We start from the raw sequence: 24,609 nt of genomic DNA, 5'->3' as shown, positions 1-24,609 counted from the left end.
ACAGCGTCCATGCACTTTGTGAAAATGTAGGGTGCCAAGGAAAGGCCAAAGGGAAGAACTATGAATTCATAAGACCTCCCTTCGAAAGCGAATCGGAGGTACTGCCAATGTGCTGGGTGAAATAGGAACATGGAAGTACGCATCTCTCAGGTCCAGCATCACAAGCCATTGGTCCCTTGACACAGACTGCAACACACACGCTGGGGACAACATGTGGAACCTCAGTACCTTCAAGTAACCGATGAGGTTGCGGAGGTCCGGAATCAGTCGAAACCCTCCGTCTCTTTTTGGGACCACAAAATAAGTGTAGGCAGCCAAGAGAGCAGAGGGACCAATATGTTGGTTTCAAGTCCTCAAAGACTCTGGGGGTCCCGGCTTCAGTCGCGGGTTCTGCCCTATAATCTCCCGGTCGGGTAGGACCATGGCAGCTATCATGGTGTCCATGGTCGGATACTCCCGGAGGCCGAGTGACTCTGCTCCTGCAACATAACTCCATGGTCCATGGTTTTCCATGGTTTTCCATGGTTTTCCAGTTGTATATGATTATGCTTTGCTAGAATACAGAGACAAAATCAGAAGGTCAATGACATGGAGGAGGATTGCAGAGATTGTTGGTGTTGATGGTAGGTGAAGAGAGATTGGCACAACAATGTTTGTTTGTGCTGCCTGCCAGCTATGAATATCAAGCAACCTTAACCTCAAAACTGTGATCAAAGCCACCATTTGTGATTGTGTTGAGTAAATAAAAATGTGAAATTTGCCCACCAAAGGACAGAAATCACCAGTAACACGCATTATAACATTGTAAACGATAAACTAAGCATGAATCTCCCATGTAATTATGCTACCAATTGGTATCTTAACATTATGAATTATTATGGTATCTTAACATTATGAATCTCGTATTTTATAGCTTATGGATCTTTAATTATTCTTGTCATGACATTGATGATTTTAGCTTACATTAGGAAAGTATTCAGACCCCTTGACTTTTCCCACATTTTCTTACATTACAGCCTTATCCTAAAATTGATTAAATCGTTTTTTCCTCATCAATCTACAAACATAATGACAAAGTAAAAACAGGTTGTAATGTGTGAGGGTGTGAAGCAATTACAGTAGCTCCTGAGGCACGCAGAGGCAAAATTGAATTCTGTACCGCATTGCTGTGCGCCCCCCCCCAAATTGTGGAACAATGCAGAAGGCTCCGTATAGCTCCACATTGACATGATTGGTTGACGATTGGTGGGGGTGGGGGCGGGGGCAAAACAATATCACTTCCTTGCCAACTTCTTCAGAGGCCATATCACCGTAAATGCTGCACGGCCAATGCTGAGGTCAGATTGACCATGCAGTGCTTTTTAGATGGATCTTTATCTTATCCTAGCTTCAACCAAACAAACCACAAATCAAATTGGTTACAAACTATAAAATAGAGATTTAGATGCAAAGCCTGTGTAACATCCGAAACAACAGTCAGATTTTCAAATCAAATTGGTTACAAACTATAAAATAGAGATTTAGATGGAAAGCAGAGAAATATTAGAAAAGTAAAACACGTAATAATAAATACGCAATGAGAAACGATAAATTGGCTATATACACAGGATACCAGTACCGAGTTGATGTGCAGGGGTTTGAGGTAGATATGTACATATAACTAGGAATAAAGTGACAGATAATACCAGCAGTGTATGTGATGAGTCAAAACATTTGCTATACAGCCCATAATGTCATTTTAATGTCTTATTCTGGGTATATGACCAGAAAATACGTATTTTGCCTAACGTCTTCCCAACTGACTCAAACCAGACATCGTTACAGGTCTCATGGTGGTCGTCATTATTGAAAACAAATCTTTAAATGTTTTATCATCTCATCAAACTTCCGGGCGCTGCTTGGTGGTAACCCACGTGTGGCTTGTGTTTGTGCCTGGCATCTCTTTAGTATTTTCTTGTGATGCTTTATTAACTCCACTTGGCCATCAGTGTTTATTCATGGTAACTAAGTTGTGGACCTATAGACTGATCCTGATACTTTTAACCATATTTGAAAGCACAAATTAACTCAACTATGGAAACGCTTTGGGCAGCGGTATACGGGTGATTCTGAATCTTCGGGCACTTTGGCCCTGCAAGCTTTCAGAAATTAAAATGTGTTGAAACACCATTTTACCAGTATATTAATTGGATTTGTCTATAAATAATATCTGATAAAGGCTGCGATCGTACTATTCAGGAATATATATATTTTTGCAGTTTTTCTCAGACAGCCATAGACAAATGTCATTTCCATCACATCATTAAACATCCATTTTAGTTGAAAATGAAATATCATACAATTATTTTACAAGACATTTCTTATAAATTTGTACATGAACTTGCATTGAACATTATTTTAAGTGCCTTTTAAGGTTTTCCTGAAATTAATAATTCAACAGAACTAAAACAAATCAATCAATGTCAATTATACATAACATACTCATTTACCTAAAAACCAATGGGTGCGGTGGAAATGACACGGTGTGGTGGAAATGACATCTACGTAAAAAAAACGTATGAAGACAATATTTAATTGCAAACATTTTGAACAACAACCATTGTAGAACATTTAATTAATTTAAGAAAAAGTAAGATTCCAAAAGTGGGCAGAGCTCAAGAACGTAGGCCAGTGTTTTTGAGATTGCAGAGGGGTCATCCGCATTGAAGAGCTCAGTGAGCAAAGTGAAATGGTATCATTTGTGGTATGTCCAACACAGGTGTGGAGGGTCACTTGCATGTGAGAATCACCAAAGTGAACTGCCTGGATTTCACTGGTGAATTTACACAGGTAGTTCTCTCAGTGGCACAACGTTGGTTTTAGAAGTGGGGGGGAAATAATTATTAGAATTTGTTTTATCCAGTCGGATAAACACTCCAAACAGCCTACCCGACCGCTCTGAGGTGTCTGCATGGTCCTAAAGCACACCGTTGCCTCATTTTGCATCACATTCAAATGATAAAACTAGAGGGGACAAAAATGCAATTTCAGAATGTGAGGTGGGCATGTCCCCCCCATCCCCAGTGAAAGTTGCGCCCCTGAGTTCTCTGCAAAGTCAATATGCATGATGATCTCCTCTTTCCGCAGATTCTCTTTTAATTCTCTCAGTTTGGAGGATTGGTGTTGAATGTTGTACATGTGTTTCCCCAACTTCTCTTTCAATCCTGTGGAGAAGTCCTCCAGTAGAATATGCTGTGTCCCACACACCTTTTCTTATACTGTCAAATGTACAGTGAACTTCTCAATGTTTCCCTCTTTGTTTTTCCTTCTCTCTCTCTTCAGCTTTGTTTTTCCACTCAAACCACCAAGTCTGCTCACCAGCATCAAAGTCAGATGTTTAAGCTCTTTGGCTTGGAAAAGGGAGAACTGTGTACATGCACTCTTTCTTCAGGTTCTCACAGCACAAAGACTCAATAAGGTTTGATTGTTGCTGCAGCTGATCACTTTGCGATGCTGTAGTTTGTCCTCCATGAACTGGAGGTTGGCGTGGGTTTTGCAGAGGCATGTGTCCCTATCCTGGACTTTTAGCTTGACAACCCAAAAATACGTATTTTTAAGAATTCGTAGTAGGACTTTTTAAATCTCTGAATATTCCCTCTTAAAATCCTGATAAAGTTTCTGAATTGTGCCATTCAAGAAGCGCTTCTGCTATTTTTTCTCATTCCTCGTTAGTGTTTCCTTTTTCCCCTGTTGCTGCTCTACTGTTGACATCACGTTCATAGAATCTAGTGATTTTATCTTCTGTGGCTGTACTAATTATGCTATACTGCTTTTTCCTGGAGTATTGAAGACTTGTTGGCCTGTTTTCATTTGTCCTCATTGCTTTTGCTGAAAATCCAAATTCTCTTTTTTTGCAGCTTTGACCAAGCCATACTTTTCTCAAGATGTTGCCTCTGAACACTTTGGAAGCCACTTGTTTGTCCTTGGCACTGCCCATTTTTTGACACTTTTGCTTTAACTGCAATGATGGCATTTTGAAACAATAGAATCCTCAAGTTCTTCGGAGTTCCCTTCATTTTCTGTTTTGTCTTTGGGGAATCTTGTCTATCCATTTTCTTCATCAGTTGATCATAGCTTTTTTTTGTATTTCTCAGTTTTCCGTTAAGCTTTATCAAGTTTGACATTTGTCATGCAAAGATCTCTATGTTTTTGAGCAACCTCTTCCAACCTTTTTCCTTCCAGCAAGTATTAGACTTCTCATTCCTGTTGCAGATGATGAGGACGGGGTATCAGGGCGTGCATCAGGGCAGGTAAATTAGGGGCAGGTATGTTGGCCTCATGTTCTGGCTGCAAGTCATCTGGTGACTGAGGTGGTGTATGGCCTGATAGGTAGGTCTCCATTGCAACTGTTCTCTTTAAAGTCTGTCTTCTATTCCGTTGGTTACATTTCCATTGCCATCTCTTGCTTCTTTGTTCTCACTTTGTAAGCTCAGAGATAGAAATCACATAATGAATTTTTGTAATTTCCATCACAGTTAAGTTTGTAGTGTTTGTAGTATAAATAATAAAAACACATTTTTTTTATAAAATCACCAAAATTGACCCTGAGGACATAGAAGTTCCTGTAGTTGCGGAATTACCCATACAGCCGTATAGCAGAGTTCCTGCTCTCTAGCGCTGGAAAGCCCAGTGGTGGATTTCATTCTAGACTTCCTGAAAGCGAATCAGAAGACAACTTTAAAACGCAAGTGAGGGAAATGACAAAGTGGTTAGCCTTGTAGTTAGAGAGCTAGGAAACTGCCTTGACGTTATGAACTTCCATTGGTACCACCCACGACAAAAGCAACGCACGAGTTGAAAATATTGAAGCATGTGGTACACAGAACGCACCATAGCCTAGTGCGACATTTCCAACACAGCGTTGCGGACTGCTTCATTGAAAATACATGACTTCTACTGGAGCACAAATAGTTTGAAGCATCTGGTGGATATGAGGCTTAACTGTATGACGATCCGAGTGCTTATTTCAAAGAGCGCTATGTAAACCACAACCCAGTGGGCAAAGTTAGGCATGTTGCACTGGGACACATTTTTAATATGTTAAAAAGCCCCTAATGTTACGTGGTTCTGTGTAGCCTAGTTCTGCTAATATATTTGAGAACAGTGTATTGCAGTTAATTTTGGCTTTGATTTAATAAGTCAAATATCTTTAAGTAGTTAAACAGGGAATAAACGAGTCCCAGACAGTTCGCAATAGAACAGAGGGGGCCACCGTTTAATACCTACATTATTGGGCTCATCTGGTTACCAACACCCTGTGTATGGTATACATTACAAATACAAGTAAATATCTTTGAGTAGTAAACAGGAAAACAACGAGTTTACTACCAAAACTATTTGGATTATCTGGTTACCACCAGTGTTTGGAATAGATTGAATTGGTTGGCAAAACAGGCCATTTCACATGGAGATTTATTTGTTCCGCAGTAGGTCTGTGTAAACTATGTGATTTAATATGGAGACAGGTTTATAGCAGTGAATGTCACCTATTCATCTACTGTTATAACAAACAGCCAGGGAAACTAATTGTTCTCACTTTATGATATAACATTCAGATTGTTCTGCCTGACTAGCGCTTTTTAACTGATTTGTTCAGGTTTTCTTGTGATCCAACACAACTACTTATTTTGCTCAAATAGATATATAATTAAATGTGTTTTCTTTGAAAAGTTGGGCCTGGCTGAGAATAGAACATTCAGTTTTCTGCCTGAGTGTGGCGCTGTTTACCATAATTTTCTGGAATGTCTTGTGACCAGAACAAAGCGACTTCATTTAATCAACTATACATTGAAATAAATGTTGTTTTTTTAAAAGACAGGCCTGACTGGCATGGACTGTGTCCTCATCTTATTCACCTCATGGTTATCCATCTACCACTCAAAGATATTTGACTTAAGTCAAAGACAAAATTAACTGCAATAGACTGATCTCAAATATATGAGCAAAACTAAGGCTACACAGAACCACGGCGGACCAATAGTAAAACGAGAGGCTTTTCATCATGTTTGATTGCCTTACTGAGGGAATATCTACACTGTTTGTATTCGGCCATATTCCCAGTCACTTTGCCATGGTTAAATGCGGTGATTCACGCTTTCAGTTTTGCAAGAATGCTGCCATCTATCCACGGTTTCTGGTTAAGGTAGGTTTTAATAGTCACAGTGGTACAACATCTCCTATACACTTCCTGATAAACTCAGTCACCGTATCATTGTATTCGTCAATGTTATTCTCAGAGGCTACCCGGAACATATCCCTGTCCGCGTGATCAAAACAATATTGAAGCATGGATTCCGATTGGTAAGACCCCCGTTGAATAGTCCTTAGCACGGGTACTTCCTGTTTAAGTTTCTGCAAAATGGAGAAGCAAAATGGAGTCGTGATCAGACTTGCCGAATGGAGGGAGGGGGAGGGCCTTGTAGGCATCCCGGAAGTTGGAATAGCAGTGGTCGGGTGTTTTTAACAGCGCGAGTACGACAGTCGATGTGTTACTTCGGTAGCGTTTTCCTCAGATTTGCTTTGTTAAAATCCCCAGCTACAATAAATGCGGCCTCAGGATATATGGTCTCCAGTTTGGATAAAGTCCAGTGAAGTTCTTTGAGGGTCGTCTTGGTATCGACTTGAGGGGGAATATGTACGGCTCTGACTTTAACCGAAGAGAATTCTCTTGGGAGGTAATAAGGTCGCATTTGATTGTGATGTATTCTAGGTCGGGTGAACAAAAGGACTTGACTTCCTGTACGTTATCACAATCATACCATGAGTAGTTAACCATGAAACATACACCCACCCCCTTCTTTTTTAATTTTATTTCACCTTTATTTAACCAGGTAGGCTAGTTGAGAACAAGTTCTCATTTGCAACTGCGACCTGGCCAAGATAAAGCGTAGCAATTCGACACATACAACAACACAGAGTTACACATGGAATAAACAAAATATACAGTCAATAATACAGTAGAACAAAAGAAAACAAAAAGTCTATATACACTGAGTGCAAATGAGGTACGTTAAGGAAATAAATAGGCCATGGTGGCGAAGAAATTACAATATAGCAATTAAACACTGGAATGGTAGATCGGCAGAAGATGAATGTGCAGGTAGATATACTGGGGTGCAAAGGAGCAAGATAAATAAATAAATACAGTATGGGGATGAGGTAGGTAGATAGATGGGCTGTTTACGGATAGACTAAGTACAGGTGCAGTGATCTGTAAACTGCTCTGACAGCTGGTGCTTAAAGCTAGTGAGTGAGATGTGAGTCTCCAGCTTCAGAGATTTTTGCAATTCGTTCCAGTCATGGGCAGCAAAGAACTGGAAGGAAAGACGACCAAAGGAGGAATTGGCTTTGGGGGTGACCAGTGAGATATACCTGCTGGAGCTCGTGCTATGAGTGGGTGCTGCTATGGTGACCAGTGAGCTGAGATAAGGCGGGGCTTTACCTAGCAGAGACTTGTAGATAACCTGTAGCCAGTGGGTTCTTCCCGGAGAGATATTTATTCCTGTCTGCGCGATGAACTGAGAACCCAACTGGTTGTACGGACTCAGACAGTATATCTCGAGAGAGCCATGTTTCTGTGAAACAGAGTATGTTACAATCCCTAATGTCTCTCTGGAAGGAAATCCTCGCACTAAGTTCGTCAACTTTGTTATCCAGAGACTGGAAGAGGTGGGTACTCGGAAGCGGAGGTTGGTGTGCGAGCCTCCTGAGTCGGATTAGAAGACCACTCTGAGTACCTCTTTACCATCTATGTCCATAAAACCTCTTGCATGTGTGGTGGGCATTTTAGAATGGTGTTTTCCTGTAAACTGCATTTGGAACATTCACGCAGAGGCCAACTGCCGTGTGTACATTGCTGCACCTAAAATGTGAATAAATAATAGTTAATCAACATTTTAAGCTAAATATTCCGATCTGCTCCATCAACACCCTTAATTGATAGAGCATGTACCTCCACTACACTACTTTGATCAGTGGGGATTAAGAAGTGAGTAGACACAATGCCCACTGAAAAATAAGTGGATATATAGCATACACCTGCGTATACCCTCCACTACACCACTGGGGTGGATTTAGTAGTGATTAGCAAATATTCCCTAATAATAAACCATCTAAGAAACTGAAAGCGGTACTAAATAAGAAGAAGTTAGTACCAGCAGAGGGAAATCAAAATCAAATCAAATTTTATTAGTCACATGCGCCAAAAAAATGTAATTAAAAAAAAAAGTTTTATTTTTTTATTTTTTTTTTCCTTCCGGCGCCGACAGAGATGGCCGCCTCGCTTCGCGTTCCTAGGAAACTATGCAGTTTTTTGTTTTTTTTACGTGTTATTTCTTACATTAGTACCCCAGGTCATCTTAGGTTTCGTTACATACAGTCGAGAAGAACTACTGAATATAAGAGCAGCGTCAACTCACCATCAGTACGACCAATAATATGACTTTCGCGAAGCGGATCCTGTGTTCTGCCTTTCACCCAGGACAACAGCCCATCACCCATGGATCCCAGCCGGCGACCCAAAAAAACGACTTCGTAAAAGAGGGAAACGAGGCGGTCTTCTGGTCAGACTCCGGAGACGGGCACATCGTGCACCACTCCCTAGCATTCTTCTCGCCAATGTCCAGTCTCTTGACAACAAGGTTGATGAGGTTGATGAAATCCGAGCAAGGGTAGCATTCCAGAGGGACATCAGAGACTGTAACGTTCTTTGCTTTACGGAAACATGGCTCACTGGAGAGACGCTATCGGAGTCGGTGCAGCCAGCTGGTTTCTCCACGCATCGCGCCGACAGAAACAAACATCTTTCTGGTAAGAAGAGGGGCGGGGCGTATGCCTTATGGCTGACGAGACGTGGTGTGATCGCAAAAACATAGAGAAACTCAAGTCCTTCTGTTCACCTGATTTAGAATTCCTCACAATCAAATGTCGACCGCATTATCCACCAAGATAATTCTCTTCGATTATAATCACAGCTGTATATATCACCCCCCAAGCAGACACATCGATGGCTCTGAACAAACTTTATTTGACTCTTTGCAAACTGGAATCCATACATCATGAGGCTGCATTCATTGTAGCTGGGGATTTTAACAAGGCTAATCTGAAAACAAGACTCCCTAAATTGTATCAGCATATCGATTGAGCAACCAGGGCTGGCAAAACCTTGGATCATTGCTATTCTAACTTCCGCGACGCATATAAGGCCCTGCCCCGCCCTCCTTTCGGAAAAGCTGACCATGACTCCATTTTGTTGATCCCTGCCTACAGACAGAAACTAAAACAAGAAGCTCCCACGCTGAGGTCTGTCCAACGCTGGTCCGACCAATCTGATTCCACACTCCAAGACTGCTTCCATCATGTGGACTGGGATATGTTTGGTATTGCGTCAGACAACAACATTGACGAATACACTGATTCGGTGTGCGAGTTCATTAGAACGTGCGTTGAAGATGTCGTTCCCATAGTAACGATTAAAAATTCCCAAACCAGAAACCGTGGATTGATGGCAGCATTCGCGTGAAACTGAAAGCGCGAACCACTGCTTTTAATCAGGGCAAGGTGACTGGAAACATGACCGAATACAAACAGTGCAGCTATTCCCTCCGCAAGGCAATCAAACAAGCTACGCGTCAGTATAGAGACAAAGTAGAATCTCAATTCAACGGCTCAGACACAAGAGGTATGTGGCAGGGTCTACAGTCAATCACGGACTACAGGAAGAAATCCAGCCCAGTCACGGACCAGGATGTCTTGCTCCCAGGCAGACTAAATAACTTTTTTGCCCGCTTTGAGGACAATACAGTGCCACTGACACGGCCTGCAACGAAAACATGCGGACTCTCCTTCACTGCAGCCGAGGTGAGTAAAACATTTAAACGTGTTAACCCTCGCAAGGCTGCAGGCCCAGACGGCATCCCCAGCCGCGCCCTCAGAGCATGCGCAGACCAGCTGGCTGGTGTGTTTACGGACATATTCAATCAAGTTTGCGGACGACACAACAGTGGTAGGTTTGATTACCAACAACGACAAGACGGCCTACAGGGAGGAGGTGAGGGCCCTCGGAGTGTGGTGTCAGGAAAATAACCTCACACTCAACGTCAACAAAACTATGGAGATGATTGTGGACTTCAGGAAACAGCAGAGGGAACACCCCCCTATCCACATTGATGGAACAGTAGTGGAGAGGGTAGTAAGCTTCAAGTTCCTCGGCATACACATCACAGAAAAACTGAATTGGTCCACCCACACAGACAGCATCGTGAAGAAGGCGCAGCAGCGCCTCTTCAACCTCGGGAGGCTGAAGAAATTTGGCTTGTCACCAAAAGCACTCACAAACTTCTACAGATGCACAATCGAGAGCATCCTGGCGGGCTGTATCACCGCCTGGTACAGCAACTGCTCTGCCCACAACCGTAAGGCTCTCCAGAGGGTAGTGAGTTCTGCACAATGCATCACCGGGGGCAAACTACCTGCCCTCCAGGACACCTACACAACCCGATGTTACAGGAAGGCCATAAAGATCATCAAGGACAACAACCACCCGAGCCACTGCCTGTTCACCCCGTTATCATCCAGAAGGCGAGGTCAGTACAGGTGCATCAAGCTGGGACCGAGAGACTGAAAAAACAGCTTCTATCTCAAGGCCATCAGACTGTTAAACAGCAACCACTAACATTGAGTGGCTGCTGCCAACACACTGACTCAACTCCAGCCACTTTAATAATGGGAATTGATGGGAAATTATGTAAAATATATCACTAGCCACTTTAAACAATGCTACCTAATATAATGTTTACATACCCTACATTATTCATCTCATATATATGTATATATATGTACTCTATATCATCTACTGCATCTTTATGTAATACATGTATCACTAGCCACTTTAACTATGCCACTTTGTTTACATACTCATCTCATATGTATATACTGTACTCGATACCATCTACTGTATCTTGCCTATGCTGCTCTGTACCATCACTCATTCATATATCTTTATGTACATATTCTTTATCCCCTTACACTTGTGTGTATAAGACAGTAGTTTTGGAATTATTAGTTAGATTACTTGTTGGTTATTACTGCATTGTCGGAACTAGAAGCACAAGCATTTCGCTACACTCGCATTAACATCTGCTAACCATGTGTATGTGACAAATAAAATTTGATTTGATTTGATAAAACAGGTGAAATGCTTACTTACGAGACCCTAACCAACAATGCAGTTTATAAAAATACGGACAAGAATAAGAAATAAAAGTAAGAAGTAATTAAAGAGCAGCAGAAAAAGAACAATAGCGAGACTATATACAGGGGGGTATTGGTACATTTACATTACATTTAAGTAATTTAGCAGACGCTCTTATCCAGAACGACTTACAAATTGGTACAGAGTCAATGTGCGGGGTCACCGGTTAGTTGAGGTAATATGTACATGTAGGTAGAGTTATTAAAGTGACTATGCATAGATGATAACAACGGAGAGTAGCAGCGGGGTTAAAGAGAAAGAGGGGGGGCAATGCAAATAGTCTGGGTAGCCATTTGATTAGGTGTTCAGGAGGTCTTATGGCTTGGGGGTAGAAGCTGTTTAGAAGCCTCTTGGTCCCAGACTTGACGTTCCCGGTACCACTTGCCATGCGGTAGCAGACAGAACATTCTATGACTAGGGTGGCTGGAGTCTTGAAAATGTTTAGGGCCTTCCTCTGACACCGCCTGGTATAGAGGTCCTGGATGGCAGGAAGCTTGGCCCCAGTGATGTACTGGGCCGTTCGCACTACCCTCTGTAGTGCCTTGCGGTCGGAGGCCGGGCAGTTGCTTCCTGCCCTCCCGGACACCTACAGCATCAATGTCACAGGGAGGCCAAAAAGATCAACAACCACCGAGCCACAGCCTGTTCACCCCGCTATCATCCACAAGGTGAGGTCAGTAAAGGTGCATCAAAGCTGGGACCGAGAGACTGAAAAACAGCTTCTATCTCAAGGCCAACAGACTGTTAAATAGCCATCACAAGCCAGCTACCACCCAGTTACTCAACCCTGCACCTTAGAGGCTGCTGCCCAATATACAGTGGGGCAAAAAAGTATTTAGTCAGCCACCAATTGTGTAAGTTCTCCAACTTAAAAAGATGAGAGAGGCCTGTCATTTTCATCATAGGTACACTTCAACTATGAAAGACAAATTGAGAAGAAAAAAAATCCAGAAAATCACATTTTAATTAATTTATTTGCAAATTATGGTGGAAAATAAGTATTTGGTCAATAACAAAAGTTTATCTCAATACTTTGTTATATACCCTTTGTTGGCAATGACAGAGGTCAAACGTTTTCTGTAAGTCTTCACAAGGTTTTCACACACTGTTGCTGGTATTTTGGCCCATTCTTCCATGCAGATCTCCTCTAGAGCAGTGATGTTTTGGGGCTGTTACTGGGCAGCACGGACTTTCAACTCCCTCCAAAGATTTTCTATGGGGTTGAGATCTGGAGACTGGCTAGGCCACTCCAGGACCTTGAAATGCTTCCTACGAAGCCACTCCTTTGTTGCCCGGGCGGTGTGTTTGGGATCATTATCATGCTGAAAGACCCAGCCACGTTTCATCTTCAATGCCCTTGCTGATGGAAGGAGGTTTTCACTCAAAATCTCATGATACATGGCCCCATTCATTCTTTCCTTTACACGGATCAGTCGTCCCTTTGCAGAAAAACAGCCCCAAAGCATGATGTTTCCACTCCCATACTTCACAGTAGGTATGGTGTTCTTTGGATGCAACTCAGCATTCTTTGTCCTCCAAACACGACGTGTTGAGTTTTACCAAAAAGTTATATTTTGGTTTCATCTGACCATATGACATTCTCCAAATCTTCTACTGGATCATCCAAATGCTCTCTAGCAAACTTCAGACGGGCCTGGACATGTACTGGCTTAAGCTAGGGGACACGTTTGGCACTGCAGGATTTGAGTCCCTGGCGGCGTAGTGTGTTACTGATGGTAGGCTTTGTTACTTTGGTCCCAGCTTTCTGCAGGTCATTCACTAGGTCCCCCCGTGTGGTTCTGGGATTTTTGCTCACCGTTCTTGTGATCATTTTGACCCCACGGGGTGAGATCTTGCGTGGAGCACTAGATCGAGGGAGATTATCAGTGGTCTTGCATGTCTTCCATTTCCTAATAATTGCTCCCACAGTTGATTTCTTCAAACCAAGCTGCTTACCTATTGCACATTCAGTCTTCCCAGCCTGGTGCAGGTCTACAATTTTGTTTCTGGTGTCCATTGACAGCTATTTGGTCTTGGCCATAGTGGAGTTAGGAGAGTGACTGTTTGAGGTTGTGGACAGGTGTCTTTTATACTGATAACAGTTTCAAAGAGGTGCCATTAATATTGGTAACGAGTGGAGGACAGAGGAGCCTTTAAAGAAGCCTTTACAGGTCTGTGAGAGCCAGTAATCTTGCTTGTTTGTAGGTGACCAAATACCTATTTTTTGTCTCACCAGGGGTGATGATCGGATTCGTATTTATCGTTGAAGAAATTAGCATTACACCGAGGCCTGTACTCTGGGCTGGGATCGATTTGGTGGGTCCATCATGGTCCTGGGCGGTATGTCACAGCATCATCGGACTGAGCTTGTTATCATTGCAGACAATCTCAACGCTGTGCGTTACAGGGAAGGCAACCTCCTCCCTTATGTGGTACCCTTCCTGCAGGCTCATGCTGACCTGACCCTCCAGCATGACAATGCCACCAGCCATACTGCTCATTCTGTGCGTAACTTCCTGTAAGACAGAAATTTCAGTGTTCTGGCATGGCTAGCGAAGAGCCCGAATCCCAATCCCATTGGACCTGTTGGACATGCTTATATGCTCTCATCATACTGTACATAGACATGGAATCGCTGGTCACTAACTTCTTCGATATAGGGGGCGCTCTTTTAATTTTTGGATAAAAAAACGTTCCCGTTTTAAACAAGATATTTTGTCACGAAAAGATGCTCGACTATGCATATAATTGACAGCTTTGGAAAGAAAACACTCTGACGTTTCCAAAACTGCAAAGATATTTTCTGTGAGTGCCACAGAACTTATGCTACAGGCGAAACCAAGATGAAATTTCAAACAGGAAATGGCCCAGATTCTGAAGGCGCTGTGTTCCAATGTCTCCTTATATGGCTGTGAATGCGCAAGGAATGAGCCTACACTTTCTGTCGCTTCCCCAAGGTGTCTGCAGCATTGTGACGTATTTGTAGGCATATCATTGGAAGATTGACCATAAGAGTCTACATTTACCAGGTGTCCGCTAAGTCAAGGTATTGGAGTGGCCATCACAAAGCCCTGACCTCAATCCTATAGAGAATTTGTGGGCAGAACTGAAAAAGTGTGTGAGAGCAAGGAGGCCTACGAACCTGACTTATTGTGGGAAGCTTGTGGAAGGCAACCCAAAACATTTGACCCAAGTTAAACAATTTATAGGCAGTGCTACCAAATATACGAATTGAGTGTATGTAAACTTCTGACCTACTGGGAATGTGATGAAAGAAATAAAAGCTGAAATAAATAATTCTCTCTACTATTATTCTGTCATTTCACATTCTTAAAATAAAGTGGTGATCCTAACTGACCTAAGACAGGGAATTTTTTATTAGGATTAAATGTAAGGAATTGTAAAAAAAAATATTTTAAATGTATTTGGCTAAGGTGTATGTAAACTTCTGACTTCAAGTGTATATACTGTATTCTATTCTACTGTATTTTAGTAAATTTCACTCCGTCATTGCTCGTTTGATTTGATATTGTATAATTAGCTGGTACGGAAATGCTAAAGTCTCTCAGAGAAATATTGTTAGCTCTGATAGTAAAGTGCTAAGGGTCAAGCAGACAGGTCTGGATGTCATCTATGATATAAGATTCTTCCCAAAAGCCCACAAGGTACTGATGGACCACAGACATCTTCTTTATCAGGAGTTTGAGCTGCTCCTCTCAGGGTGATGTTACAGGGTTCCAGGGCACAAAATAAATATTGTCCCAGCGGCAGAATGTTTAAAACTAGTAGGACCAACGAGCTGGCCTACAGCTAAGATTTTAGTTGACAGAGTTTTCTGTTGTGTATTATATCTATAGTGTATAGATTAATCATTGATCACCCATGAACTCAGGATAATGGCGCCCGAGGGGTTGGCTGCCGTTTTACGGGCTAATTAACAACTGTGCTATTTTGTGTGTTTATTTTGCATTGTTTGTAACTTATTTTGTACATAATAGTGCTGCTACCATTGTCAGGATTTGGCCAGGGTTGTTCCGGGTTTTGGTCACTAGATGCCCCCATTGTGCTTTTTGACCTTATGTTTTTTCCCTTGTTCCCCATTATTATTTGCACCTGTGCCTCGTTTCCCCTGATTGTATTTAAACCCTTAGTTTCCCTCAGTTCTGTGCTCTGTGTTTGTATGTTATCACCCAGCCCTAGTGTTCTGTGTATTCTTGTCGATTCCGGTGGATGCTCTTGTGGAATTCTGTTTTTGTTTTTGAGTATCTCTTGAGGCTTTTTTGTGCTATTCCTACCACCTTTTGGATTTGCCATTTTTGTATTGAAGGACTTCTCCTTTTTACTTTATTAAATACACCGTCTTAAGTACTGCTGTGTCTGCCTCATCTTCTGGGTTCTGCTGACTATTCGTGGCTCAGTTGGTTAAGTGACTGTTTCTCACTCCGGAGACCCAGGTTCGTAACCGGGTCCTGACAACCATGTCTTATGACCAAAACGAGCTTATGGAACTGTCACGTTCTGACCTTTATTTCATTTGTTTTGTCATGATTTAGTATGGTCAGGGCGTGAGTTGGGGTGGGCAGTCTGTTTGTTTTTCTATGATTTGGGTATTTCTATGTATGGTTCTCAATCAGAGGCAGGTGTCATTAGTTGTCTCTGATTGAGAATCATACTTAGGTAGCCTGGGTTTCACTGTGGGTTTGTGGGTGATTGTTCCTGTCTCTGTGTTTGCACCAGATAGGGCTGTTTAGGTTTTCTCACGTTTATTGTTTTGTTAGTCTATTCATGTATAGTTTTCTTTAAGAACCATGAATAGAAATCACGCTGCATTTTGGTCCGCCTCTCCTTCACCGCAAGAAAACCGTTACAGGAACAGTGATCACTCACCTCGAACTGGAGATTTCTTATTTAATGAGTCCGATGCAAAGGATATCAAATCTAATTTTATTGGTCACATACACATGGTTACCAGATGTACCCTCTTGATACTCCCCATCCCGGATCCGGGATCGTGAATAAAGCCTCAGGCTCATTAGCATAACGCAACGTTAACGATTTCTGAAAATCGCAAATAAAATGAAAATAAGCTTAGCCTTTTCTTAACAACACTCATCTCAGATTTTCAAAATATGCTTTTGAACCATAGCAATTCAATAATTTGTGTAAGAGTATGCAAAGCTAGCTTAGCATTTTGAGTAGCATTTAGCACGCAACATTTTCACAAAAACCAGATAACCAAATAAACAAAATCATTTACCTTTGAAGAGCTTCGGATGTTTTCAATGAGGAGACTCTCAGTTACATAGCAAATGTTCAGTTTTTCCTGAAAGAATCTTTGTGTAGGAGAAATCGCTCCGTTTTGTACATCACATTCGGCTACCGAAACGAACCGAAATTCAGTCACCAACAACGTCAAACTTTTTCCGAATTAACTCTATAATATCGACCGAAACATGGCAAACGTTGTTTGGAATCAATCCTCAAGGTGTTTTTTCACATATCTCTTCATTGATATATCGTTCGTGGAAGCCTGCTTTCTTCTCTGAATTCCATGGAAAAATACTTGCAGCTGAGGTTTTCGCACCAATTTCGGCGCAGGACACCGGGCGGACACCTGGTAAATGTGGTCTCTTATGGTCAATCTTCCAATGATATGCCTACAAATACGTCGCAATGCTGCAGACACCTTGGGGAAACGACAGAAAGGGCAGACTCACTCCTCTCGCATTCACAGCCATATAAGGAGACAATGGAAAACGGAGCCTCAAAAATCCTGCTGATTTCCTGGATGCCGTTTCATCTTGGTTTTGCCTGTAGCTCACGTTCTAGGGCACGCACAGAGAATATCTTTGCAGTTCTGGAAATGTCAGAGTGTTTTCTTTCCAAAGCTACCAATTATATGCATAGTCGAGCATCTTTTTGTGACAAAATATTGAGCTTAAAACGGGCACGTCTTTTTATCCAAAAATGAAATAGCGCCCCCATAGCATCAAGAGGTTAATGCAAGTGTAGCAAAATGCTTGTGCTTCTAGTTCCGACTGTGCAGTAATATCTAACAAGTCATCTAACAATTTCACAACTATCTTAAACTTGTGTGTATAACTTCTTTCGGCTCATTGGGACGCTAGCGTCCCACCTCGACAACATCCGGTGAAATTGCAGAGCGCCAAATTCAAATGACAAAAATAGTAATAATAAACATTCATGAAAATGCAAGTGTTATACATCGGTTAAAATATTAATTCCTTGTTAATCCAGCCGCTTTGTCAGATTTCAAAAAGGCTTTATGGCGAAAGCATACCATGCGATTATCTGAGGACAGCACCCAAGCATACAAACATTTTTCAACCAAGCAGAGGCGTCACGAAAGTCAGAAATAGCGATTAAATAAATTACTTACCTTTTAAGATCTTCCTCTGTTGGCCATTCAAAGGGTCCCAGCGACACAATAAATGGTTGTTTTGTTCGATAAAGTCCCTCTTTATACCCCCAAAACTCAGTTTTGTTGGCACGTTTTGTTCAGTAATCAACTGGCTCAAAGGCGGTCAAAACATGAAGATGAATACATCCTAATAGTACCGGTAAAGTTTGAAATATGTCAAACAATGTTTAAAATTAGTCTTCAGGTTGTCAATTATATAAATAATCAATAATATTTCAACCGGACAATAACGTATTCAATATAAAGGAAAAAGTATGAAGAGCGGGCACACAGTCACGCCCACACAGTCATGCGCGCAAACCAGTACTGCATAATTCCATAGACCACTTACCAAAAGGTTTTATTCTTCGTCGTTTTTCAAAAACAAGCCTGAAATCATGTCAAAAGACTGTTGACATTTAGTGGAAGCCATAGGAACTGCAATCTGGGCACTAAACTCCTATACGGTCAATAGACTCAAAAGAAATCCCATTTCCTGGATGGATTTTCCTCTGGGTTTTGCCTCAGGTCTGTTAAACTCACAGACATTATTTGAACAGTTTTTGAAACTTCAGAGTGTTTTCTATCCAATGCTTCCAATTATATGCATATGTAACAGGCAGTTTACTTTGGGGACTTCAGTCATCCGAAATTCTGCCCCCTAGCCCAAGAAGGTTAAAGGAATGATTATGTATATGTATATATAAATATCAGGATGAGCAATGGCCGAATGGCAAAAGGCAAGATGCAGTAGATGGTATAGAGTACAGTTTGTACATATGAGATGAGTAATGTAGGGTATGTAAACATTATCTGAAATGGCATTGTTTAAGTGACTAGTGATACATTTATTACATCCAATTTTGAATTATAAAAGTGGCTAGAGATTAAGTCTGAATGCTGGCAGAAGCCTTTCAATGTTAGTGATGGCTGTTTAACAGTCCGATGGCCTTGAGATAGATTCTGTTTTTCAGTCCCTCGGTCCTAGCTTTGATGCACCTGTACTGATCTCTCCTTCTGGATGATAGCGGGGTGAGCAGGCAGTGGCTCGGGTGGTTGTTGTCCTTGATGATCTTGTTGGCCTTCCTGTGACATCGGGTGGTGTAGGTGTCCTGGAGGGCAGGTAGTTTGCCCCCGGTAATGCATTGTATAGACCTCACTACCCTCTAGAGAGCCTTACGGTTGTGGGAGGAGGAGTTGCTATACCAGGCGGTGGTACAGCCCGACAGGATGCTCTCAATTGTGCATCTGTAGAAGTTTGTGAGTGGTTTTGGTGACAAGCCGAATTTCTTCACCCTCCTGAGGTTGAAGAGGCGCTGTTGTGCCTTCTTCACCACGCTGTCTGTGTGGGTGGACCATTTCAGTTTGTCCGTGATGTGTACGCCGAGGAACTTAAAACTTTCCACCTTTCCACCAATACTGTCCCCTCGATGTGAATAGGGGGTTGCTCCCTCTGCTGTTTCCTGAAGTCCATGATCATCTCCTTTGTTTTGTTGACATTGAGTGTGAGGTTATTTTCCTGACAGCACACTCCGAGGGCCCTTACCACCTCGCTGTAGGCTGTTTCGTCGTTGTTGGTAATCAAACCTACCACTTAGTGTCGTCTGCAAACTTGATCATTGAATTGGAGGCGTGCATGGCCACGCAGTCATGGGTGAACAGGGAGTACAGGAGAGGACTGAGAACACACCCTTGTGGGGCCCCAGTGTTGAGGATCAGCGAGGTGGAGATGTAGTTTCCTACCCTCACCACCGGGAGGCAGCCCGTCAGAAAGTCCAGGACCCAGTTACACAGGGCGGGGTCGAGACCCAGTTAGGAAGGCACTACCGAGTTTGGAAGTGGTGTTAAATTCTGAGCTGTAATCGATGAACAGCATTCTTACTTAGGTATTCCTCCTGTCCAGATGGGTTAGGGCAGTGTGCAGTGCGGTTGCATTCGCATTGTCTGTGGGCCTATTGGGGCAGTAAGCTCGTGTCTGAGCCTTTGAATTGTGACTCTACTTTATACTGACGCTTAGCTTGTTTGATTGCCTTGCGGAGGGAATAGCTACACTCTTTGTATTCGGTCATGTTTCCGGTCGCTTTGCCATGATTAAAAGCAGTGGTTTGTGCTTTCAGTTTTGCACGAATGATGCTATCAATCCACAGTTTCTGGTTGGGGAAGGATTTAAAAGTCACCCTGGGTACCACATCACCGATGCACTTGCTAATAAATTCGCTCACCGAATCAGCGTATACATCAATGTTATTGTCCGATGCTATCCGGAAACATTTCCCAGTCCATGTGATCGAAGCAATCTTGAAGCATGGAATCGGACCAATCGGTCGGACCAGCGTTGAACAGACCTGAGCACGGGCATTTCCTGTTTTAGTTTCTGTCTATAGGCTGAGGAGCAACAAAATGGAGTCGTGGTCAGATTTGCCCAAAGGAGGGAGAGGGAGGGCTTTGTATGCGTTGCCAAAATTAGAGTAGCAATGAACCAGAGGCTTGCCAGCCCGGGACGTGCATTCGATATGCTGATAAAATTTAGGGAGCCTTGTTGAAGACCGCTCCATCTGCCCCTTCTGCGGCGCCGTTGTTTTGGGTCACCTACTGGGTTCTGATTTGGTGGTCCAAACAGAGGATCCACTTCGGGAAAGTCGTATTCCTGGTCGTAATGTTGGTAAGTTGATGTTGCTCTTACAGCCGGAAGGAACTATTGGATTTATGTGATAAGACTTAAGATTTCCTGGTGTAACAGTGTAAGAAATAATATGTCAAAAAAACAAAATCCTGCATAGTTTCCTAAGAAGAACGCAAAGCGAGGTGTCCATCTTTGTCGGCGCCAAATACGGAAAACACCGCTTCACCGAGACCAGGCCCAAACATGGATATACTGCTTCACCGAGACCAGGCCCAAATCCCCAGAGCCGGAGTTCGGGGTTCCTTGTGAGAATTCATCGGTGAGTGGGTTACCCTGCTTCTACCATCCGTTCTATTGGCCAATGTGCAATGACTGGAGAATAAACTGAAGAATCTTTGTTTGAGACTATCCTACCAACGGGACATTAAAAACTGCGATATCATATGTTTCACGGAGTCATGGCTGAACGACGACACTGATAATATAAAGCTGGCTGGGTTTTCCGTACATCGGCAGGACAGAACAGCTACGTCTGGTAAGATGAGGGGCTGGGATGTGTGTCTATTTGTCAATAACAGCTGGTGTTCGATGTCTAATATTAAGGACGTCTCGAGATATTGCTCGCCTGAAGTAGAGTACCTCATGAAACGCTGTAGACCACACAATATACCAAGATAGTTTTCATCTATATTTTTCGTAGCTGTCTATTTACCACCAAACACCGATGTTGGCACTAAGACTGCATTCAACGAGCTGTTTAAGGCCATAAGCAAACAATAAATGCTCATCCAGAGGCGGGGCTCCTAGTGGCTGAGGACTTTAATGCAGGCAAACTTAAATCAGATTTACCTAATTTCTACCAGCATGTCACATGTGCAAACACATCTAGACCACCTTTACTGCACACACAGAGACACATACAAAACTCTCCATCGTCCTCCATTTGGCTAATCTGACCATAATTCTATCCTCCTGATTCCTGCTTACAAGCAAAAACTAAAGCAGGAAGTACCAGTGACTCGCTCAATACTGAAGTGGCCAGATGACGCGGATGCTACGCTACAGGACTGTTTTGCTTGCACAGACTGGAATATGTTCCGGGATTCATCTAATGGCATTGAGGAGTATACAACCTCAGTCACTGGCTTCATTAATAAGTGCATCGACGATGTCATCGCCACAGTGACCATACGTACATATCTAAACTAGAAGCTACAGCTGGTGCGCAATGTCTAATATTAAGAAAGTCTTGAGGTACTGATCGCCTGAGGTAGAGTACCTCATGATAAGCTGTAGACCACAATATCTACTAAGAATTTTCATCTATATTTTTCGTAGCTGTCTATTTACCACTACAAACCAATGCTGGCACTAAGACTACAGGCAACATCCACACCGAGGCAGCTCCACATTCAAAGGGCGGGATCAGGATGCTTATAAGAAATCCTGCTATGCCCTCAGACGAAACATGAAACAAGCAAAGCATCAATACAGGACTAAGATTTGAATCCCACTATTAAACTTCTTCAGGATTGGTTGATCCCCTGCAGGATGGTTGAGCTAACATAGGCTAATGTGATTAGCATGAGGTTGTAAGCAACAATAACATTTACCAGGATATAGACATAAAGCTTAAATTCTTGTTCATCTAACTGCACTGTCTAATTTAGAGTAGCTATTACAGTGAAATGAAATGCAATGGTTCATTGATCAGACTAAAACTTTGCACATACACTGCTGCCATCTAGTGGCCAATATCTAAATTGCACCTGGGCTGGATTAATACATTACGGCCTTTTTCTTGCATTTCAAAGATGATGGTACAAAAAAAATACCATTAAAAAAACAGTTGGTTTTTCTTCGTATTATCTTTTACATACATGAAGGGAACATTTTGACATTTCATTTTGACATTTACATACATGAATGGAACATTTTGACATTTCAAATGTTGGTCATTTTTCCCCTGTCCCAGTAAATCCCACCAGAGGGCGAATGGAATCATATTGCAAATGTACAAAACATCACCAATCACGACGTGGACATTTCTCTTAAACGGAAAAGACTTTGAAGACGAAACTTGGTGAGCATAGGTTTGGCATCATGGGCAGTTGGCCCTGAATAAGATGGCGTCGAGGCCTCAATGCTTTTTGAGTTATGGACATTTTTCTGGGATTAAATAGAGTGCTAATTTGACCGCTTCACGTCAAAGTACATGAGCCTACGGTGTCAGGAAAAAAAGAACCAACCATTTATCTATCGTGTTTTTGTGTCTAATGTGTTTTTTTTTCTCCAAAAAAGTTACAGATCCAGTTGCAGCGTGTTCAGACACACACACACACACACACACACACACACACACACACACACACACACACACACACACACACACACACACACACACACACACACACACACACACACACACAGAGCAAGGATGGAGTGACACAGTGTGGGGCTTAAAGACACACAGAACCTGCAATTGCATTACCATAATTTCTAGGCTGTTCCGAGTTCAACGAGATGCCCCGCTTGACCGTAGCTTGCTCGGTCTGCGCTCAGCGACCATGAAAATAGTTGGCCCATAATGAAGCCTGGCCCTAAATTAAAGGTGCTTTTGGGTGACAGCGGGAGAACAGTTATGGGTTATGAATGTCTTATGAACCTGTCTTCAATGGCAATCTATCAGGCCACTATGAGGTCTACCTGTGTTGATTTTAAGCATCCTGGAGCAACCAGAAGTGGTTAAAATCACCCTAAAAGTGTTTTTCCATACCCAACCAGCAGTTTGTGATAAATAGTGCATTCAACCCTGTGTAAATAAGTCACTTCTTACCGTAAAGACTTAAAACTCAGGATTCTGTAAAAGCATACCCCAATCAGGATATGTGTTTACTTATAGCTTCCTGTGCCAACCAGAAGTGCCTTAAAATGGTGTCATAGGGACTGTTTGGAAGGGTTAAAAAGGTCAGATCTTTTCAAAACTTCATATGTGTGATTATCTATCCCTGTTCTCTCCTCTCTGCACAGACCATACAAACGCTCCACTCCGCGTGGCCGCGGCCACCCTAATCTGGTGGTCCCAGCGCGCACGACCCACGTGGAGTTCCAGGTCTCCGGTAGCCTCTGGAACTGCCGATCTGCGGCCAACAAGGCAGAGTTCATCTCAGCCTATGCCTCCCTCCAGTCCCTCGACTTCTTGGCACTGACGGAAACATGGATCACCACAGATAACACTGCTACTCCTACTGCTCTCTCTTCGTCCGCCCACGTGTTCTCGCACACCCCGAGAGCTTCTGGTCAGCGGGGTGGTGGCACCGGGATCCTCATCTCTCCCAAGTGGTCATTCTCTCTCTCTCCCCTTACCCATCTGTCTATCGCCTCCTTTGAATTCCATGCTGTCACAGTTACCAGCCCTTTCAAGCTTAACATCCTTATCATTTATCGCCCTCCAGGTTCCCTCGGAGAGTTCATCAATGAGCTTGATGCCTTGATAAGCTCCTTTCCTGAGGACGGCTCACCTCTCACAGTCCTGGGCGACTTTAACCTCCCCACGTCTACCTTTGACTCATTCCTCTCTGCCTCCTTCTTTCCACTCCTTTCCTCTTTTGACCTCACCCTCTCACCTTCCCCCTACTCACAAGGCAGGCAATACGCTCGACCTCATCTTTACTAGATGCTGTTCTTCCACTAACCTCATTGCAACTCCCCTCCAAGTCTCCGACCACTACCTTGTATCCTTTTCCCTCTCGCTCTCATCCAACACTTCCCACACTGCCCCTACTCGGATGGTATCGCGCCGTCCCAACCTTCGCTCTCTCTCCCCCGCTACTCTCTCCTCTTCCATCCTATCATCTCTTCCCTCTGCTCATACCTTCTCCAACCTATCTCCTGATTCTGCCTCCTCAACCCTCCTCTCTTCCCTTTCTGCATCCTTTGACTCTCTATGTCCCCTATCCTCCAGGCCGGCTCGGTCCTCCCCTCCCGCTCCGTGGCTCGATGACTCATTGCGAGCTCACAGAACAGAGCTCCGGGCAGCCGAGCGGAAATGGAGGAAAACTCGCCTCCCTGCGGACCTGGCATCCTTTCACTCCCTCCTCTCTACATTTTCCTCCTCTGTCTCTGCTGCTAAAGCCACTTTCTACCACTCTAAATTCCAAGCATCTGCCTCTAACCCTAGGAAGCTCTTTGCCACCTTCTCCTCCCTCCTGAATCCTCCTCCCCCTCCCCCCTCCTCCCTCTCTGCAGATGACTTCGTCAACCATTTTGAAAAGA

Source organism: Oncorhynchus masou, chromosome 26 (assembly GCF_036934945.1).
Source record: "Oncorhynchus masou masou isolate Uvic2021 chromosome 26, UVic_Omas_1.1, whole genome shotgun sequence".
NCBI lineage: Eukaryota > Metazoa > Chordata > Actinopteri > Salmoniformes > Salmonidae > Oncorhynchus > Oncorhynchus masou.
The sequence above is the reverse complement of the archived record's forward strand: the minus strand, read 5'-3'. Positions refer to the sequence as shown.